Raw genomic sequence first — 6,679 nt, forward strand, 5'->3', positions numbered from 1 at the left:
TTCTCTTCTGCGAAGCAATCAAGGGTGGGAAGTTGAACTATAGTTTCAATAGGAGATTTGATCAGGGTCTCCCAGAAGGTTCATGCTCTAAAAAGAAATGGATTATGATGCTGCAGAGTATTGTGGTTGGGGTATAGAGGTTGATTTTAATTGGAGGTGGGGGTAAGAGGGAAAGTATTGCCACAGCAAAACCCGCTGTAGCTCTCCTAACTTCCACAACACACACACAGAGAGAGAGAGAGAGAGAGAGAGAGAGAACTCCATATATTTACATCAAATAGCCAAGGGCATCCTCAAGGGTTTCTACAAAGATTAGCTGCCACTCATAATCCCACCATTCTAAACCTCTAATTAATACTGCTATCCATGGTTCAGCACTTCTCTTTACCCAAGGACAGGGTCAGCACTCTAGTCCATTATTTTACAGGTTGACAACCCTTGGAGTATGACCTGGTGCCAACCCTGTTTCTGATTCCTGGAAATCCAAAGCACCTGGCTAACGCCCAATGGTCATAATGATGCATCCCACCTCCTCCCCTGTGTTGTTTGGATCTTTTTCAGGAGTAAGAGAGTTGTTTAAGACAATATCAAGCCTCAGTCAGTGCCAGCATGAATCAATAAGACAGTCCTAACCACCTCCCACTTTTGCTTATCTCAGTTCCCAGTCTTTTGGGACTGTGGTCAGGAATATTCCAGAATGGTAAGTGTTGCAAGGCAAATACCAGTAAATGCAAAGAAGTTCAAAGTCAGCCACCACTTCCCCACAGTAGTGAAGTATAAGCATGAGGTGGATGCTAGCTGGACCACTGAACTGAGATTAGGAGACTGGGGTTCAGCTTCTGCCCCTTCCTAGGTTGTCAACCTTAAGCAAGCCACTCAACCTTTCTCATCCTTGTCAAACAAGCATAACAACATCTGACCACCAGTTTAACCTGCCAGTGGCATACTGAGAAGACAAGAAGAAGACTACTCTTTAAATGGCTTACTGAGATTTGCAATAAGCCATTTAAAGAGTAGTGAGAGCAAGGTGGTACCAGGATGGCTGCTCTACAAGCTGACAGAACTATAGTAGTAGAACTATAAGAGATAGTATAAGCTGAGCCTAGAATAGGAAATTCAAGGGAAAGCTAAAGATTTGGCTAGACAGAAGCAGGAAGGAAACTGGGGAGGAAGGTAAGGGGAATGGAAAGCAAAGGTGGCAGCACTGCTTCATTCCACTTTCCTGAGGGTAATATTAGGCCAACCCCCCAAAGGAAGTAAAAAGAGAAGAAAGCACCATTCCCTCTGTCAGAGATGGAAGATGTATTGTAGGGGAAGAGAGGCTGCTTGAAGAGAGCCTATGCAGTGGGGACCCCAGCATTAATTGAGGTTCACAATTGTAGTCATTTAAATCACCAAATCATGGACAGTAAGAAGTTGAGTGTGAACCTATATGAATGGAAACTGGAATTATCTTGGAGAATTTATCAGAAGAAAAAGGAATAGGCTAATAAGAGAACTTTCTGGTAACATGACCGCATATATAGAAAGCCAAAGGGGCCATTCCCTCTCTCTCCTGAGGAATAAGCCCTGCATGTGCCATGGCTCCGCTCAATGAGAAGCCCCCTACGATGTGTTCACAGAAAAGCCATGGCATTGGGAGAGGGGATGTCAGTAGGGATATGGCTACAGACTCACTGGCAGATCTTCTTCTTCAGCTCATTTCATTTCAGTTTGAGAGACTATGCTAGGCACTGGGACACAAAGAGGAGTAAGACACTGTTCCTGCCCACCAGGAGCTCTTAGACCAAAGGGAAGTAGGCATGCCAACAAATCAATACAGAAGAAAGTTTAGGAATGACTTGGTGGATGGATGGGTGGGGAACATACTGGGAAAGAGGGTCATGAAACCACCCAAGGTTCATGTAGAATCCAAAATAAAATGTTGACCATAGCAATCAATAACCCACATGCAGCTCTTAATAAACATATTTTAATTAAGCTTTTAATGGAAATTTTAAAACATACACAACAGTTGACTGAAAAGTATACTGAACATTGAGGTGCCCATCACAGAGCTTCAAGAATGTGGACAATCTTGTTATATCTATGGTGTCTGGCCTCCCACTTCCTCTTTCTTGTTTCTCTCCCCTCTGGATTACTTGAGAGCAAATACCAAACATCATAGAAACACTTCAGTATGAGAGCTCCAAGAGATAAGCACTTCTGTATGCACATTCTATCTCTATCTTTCAGTCTCTTTCTCTCTCTCTAAACTGAATTTTATAAATATTGTGGAGAAAAAGGGAGGACTTATGTAAACCGTCCAAGAATCTTTCACCATAAAAGGGAGACTGGCATTGCTATGCTAGCCACAAGAGCCAGAAGACAAAACAACACAACTCGCTCTCTTTTCTCTCTCTCTCTCTCTCTCTCTCTCTCTCTCTCTCTCTCTCTCTCTCTCTCTCTCTCTTACACACACACACACACACAGCAGAGCCAGTAACACCCACAGAAATGACTGCTGGGAAATTTGAGAAAGCAGGGGAGCTAGAAAATAAAGATGGCTTTCAGGTTGAATGAAAGACAAAGTAAACAAAGTTATTGGAAGTAAACAAGAGGTACAGGAAGATTACATTAGAGAAAACCAGCTTTTGCTGAGAAAACAGATATAGAGAATATTTAAAAATAGTTATGAAACCACACAGAAAAAAAGTGGGGTAAAATAGGAACAAAAAGATAAATTAATGGCAGGAAAAAGTAAAATTGATTTATTCAATTTATTCAACAAACATTTATAGGGTTCCTCCTGTGTGATGGGTTTTCTTTAGAAACCCAAGACCAAGGAGGATAGGGCTGGCATTTGGTACATATTATGTTTTAATCTGAATGTCTAGATGTCAGCTAGATTTACCATCCCTTTCAAATAGGTAAGATAAGCTCAAACCACCATCCTCCCCTAGTGGATGTTCAAAGGGCTCCTACAATCTCTGTGAATCTCCAAGAGGGTTACATTGTCATAGTCACCTCTGATTTTCAACAAATTTGTTCATTAATTGTTGTCCCTGTGTCCCACCATCCTGATCTGGAGTTAAGATTCAGCCCTTTTCCATGATTTCCCCAAATGTCTACTCCACAGATTTTAGTAGAAAGTTTACAACTTACAATAGAATATTAGATATCCTTGTTTTTATATGTATGTCCTTATTCCATTACTTCCCATTCCCCCCAAACCAGGATTGTGTGCATCCCTGGCCATCACTCCTCTATTCCTCACACCATCTTACTGGATGCTTTCCTCCTCCCACTCTCCCCTCCTCACTTTTCTCCACTCCTCTTCCTCCTAATATCTGTTCAATTCCAAATCAACAATTAGTATTTCTGGAGTTGTCTTGACTCCCAGAAAACCACATCTTCAGGGAGTCACCTTACCCCAAAATAGTCTCCCTGCATCTAACAAGTCAAACTTCAGCTGTCAGGATATCAACATTTTCATCCAAGTAGGATAGTATGCATGAATGATTAGTTAATTAATTTAAAAGAGAAAAGTGACAGAGAACCCAAACCAAGAAAAATGAGGAGCCAAAGGAAAAAAGAGAACTTTAGCTTAGCCAGCATGGCTCAGTGATTGAGTGTCGACCTATGAACCAGGAAGTCACGGTTCATTCCTGGTCAGGGCACATAACCAGAGTGGAGTGGGCAGAAGGCAGCCAATCAATGCTTCTCTCTCATCGTTGATGTTTCTATCTCTCTCTTTCTCTCCCTCCCTGAAATCAATAAAAAAAAATTTTTTAAAAAAGAGAGAACTTTCATAGGAAATGTTGAAGAACTGAAAGAAAAACACAGACACAAAATTAGAGTGAACAGAACTTCAACTAAAAATACTTAAACATACAGAATTGTGAACATGATTTTTGCATACAGTATTTCATGAAATCTTCACCAGAACCATGCAAGGTGGTAGCTCTCATTATGCCATTTTACAGATGAGAAAAATGAACCTCAGAGAAGTTAAGAGGTTCCCAAGGTTTTATAGCTTATTAAAAGGGGAAAATTCTATGGGAATTTTTAAATGTTTTTTTATTGATTTCAGAGAGGGAGAGAGAGATATGATGAGAGAGAATCATCGATAGGCTGTCTCCTGCACATCCCCTACTGGGATCGAGCCTGTAAGTAACTTGGACATGTACCCTGACGGGGAATCGAACTGTAACCTCCTGGTTTTTGGGTTGATGCCCAACCACTGAGCCACACCAGCTGGACATCCCCAGTAATCTTTTAATCCCAAACCTAGAGCTGTCTCTATTACCCCATGAGAACACAGGCTAAAGCTAGATCTTAGAAATCTCCAAAATGAGAGGATCTGGATGTAGTTTTCACTTAAGAGATAGGGCTAAATTTGAAGAGAGAAACCTGGGTATGAAAGGACTGGGTTTGGATTAATCAAATTCCTCAATACAGGAAGAATCATTCAAGTTCAGATTTTCAGATTTTTGTTTAAAAGAGACAATATGGAAGTTTGAAAAATCATGAAAGTGAACCAGGTTGGTATAGATATAAATTCTCAAAAGAAAAATGAAAGCAAAAAAAAAGGAAAATGCTCAAAGGATGTCTCCCTGTGTACAGCCAAAGGCATGAGGCTAGGGAAGATGTCAAGTGCACCTTGGGAAAGCAGCAAGAGCAGTGGATAAACAAAAGGTGACCTCTGCAGTGAAGTATTCATTATCAGATGTAAGATGTGGTAACGGAGATGTGGATTTTTCTACACAGGCTTTCCAAATCAGCCTAAATAATTGCAAAGGCATATTTTGAGTGACTTGTATGCCTGTCTTATGAGCAGGCATGCCACAGGACCTCAGGCCCACGTTTGCACTGGTGTTTCCAACCCCACTGGCGTCAATCATGAAATTATCAGAGAGCTGTGAGAAAAGAGAAGAGGAAGACTCGACACACAAATGTTCTTCATGAAAAAACGTTGCAGGATAGTTTCAAAAGAATACACAATGTGAGATAATCGAGTCATCATAGGCTTGCTAAAGTCAAGAACTTGCCCAAGTTATACAAAGCCATATCTATATTAAAACAACAACTTAATTATGAGTAAAATAATTTAGGTCAACAGTTTGGGTGCAGAAGGGTCTTTTTATTTATGTTTCTAAAGTGTCTATCAATTATTAGTTTAAGAATCATTAGACTGGAGATAGGGATTTATTCAGCTGCCAATGCTAGCCATTTGAATATAGTCGGATTAAGAACATCATTAGCAAAAATGCTAGAGGTCATAAAATGTAAAATGAAAGGTTTTATCATTTCTATTTATGCAATGGTAGAGATTGAAATTGATTTCTTAAGACATAGGGAAGTGGGTAAAGAAGTGAAGAACAGACGTTGTGCTCCCGAAAGATTTTAGCATAATAAAACATGTTTTAAAATGACACAAAGACAGCTTTCCAAAGAAATACGGCCAAAGACTTTCAAACATAAAATAGATATTGCCATAGAAGCATTTAAGGGAGAGCACAGACGGAGAAAACCAAGGTGAACACACCGGGGCAGAAATATCAAAATCAAGAACAGAAGAACAGACGTTGTGCTCCCTAAAGATTTTAGCATAATAAAACATGTTTTAAAATGACACAAAGACAGCTTTCCAAAGAAATACGGCCAAAGACTTTCAAAAATAAAATAGATATTGCCATAGAAGCATTTAAGGGAGAGCACAGACGGAGAAAACCAAGGTGAACACACCGGGGCAGAAATATCAAAATCAAGAACAGATGGAATAGAAAGAGAGGCGGTGAGAGCAGAAAAAGGTCACGCAAGAATAAAAACACACCCGTCAGAAATCTAAGGTCTGCGAGAAGAGAGAGTATTGTTGCAAGATTAAAATGGGCAGAACAGGGCAGGAAAAAAGAGCCTAGAGACAATGGAAGGGTTTAACCAAACGTATCAAGTGCAAGGAAAGATGAAGCAATGAGCATGGCTGTGGGCTGACGAAGAAACAACCGATCTGACAGCAGACATCCTGGGTCAAGGGGTTCAAAGTGAGCCAGGCTTTGAAGTGAGGAGGCACTGCAGGTCTGACAGACGTGCCGCTTAGTTCTATCAGGCTTTTAAGAACTGAGCAAACCCCTGTTTTCAACGGCAGGCACTTCAGACAAAGGTGAGAGACCTGTGCAATGAGAAAGGACCTTGTGATAACATTTTTTAAAGGAAAGAGGGTAGATGTCGAGAACTATATAAGCATGGAGTAGGAGACAACAGAATACTCAACAAAGCAAAAAAAAAGTTGGAATGTTGTGAAATCACAAGACCTGCCAGGGGCTTAGCAGGGAAATGGGAGCTCCCTCCACTGTAGTCCTGAAGCACACCAAAGGGAGACGCTGGGGTAGGAAATATCAGTCTATTTTTATCGTGCCCAAAGGAAGGTCCAATACTGGCACAGCATCTGATTTTTTTTCAAAAGCCATCTGAAATGTAGTTTTGTGTGAAATCTCCTGGGTTTTATATATTGGTTCAACTTCTTTTTTTTTTTTTTTTTACTGTGCACTGTGCAGACCAAACAATTTCAGGCTATGGGTTGAATTTGACCATGACCACCATTTTATATAAGGTGAGTTTTCACCTTGGGTCTGCACAAGGATCTGAAGTTCCTGATGACCTGAGGGGTGTAAGAGTAGGGCTTGCAGCATGTGTATTT

This window comes from Myotis brandtii, unplaced genomic scaffold (genome assembly GCF_000412655.1).
Source record: "Myotis brandtii unplaced genomic scaffold, ASM41265v1 scaffold125, whole genome shotgun sequence".
Lineage (NCBI taxonomy): Eukaryota > Metazoa > Chordata > Mammalia > Chiroptera > Vespertilionidae > Myotis > Myotis brandtii.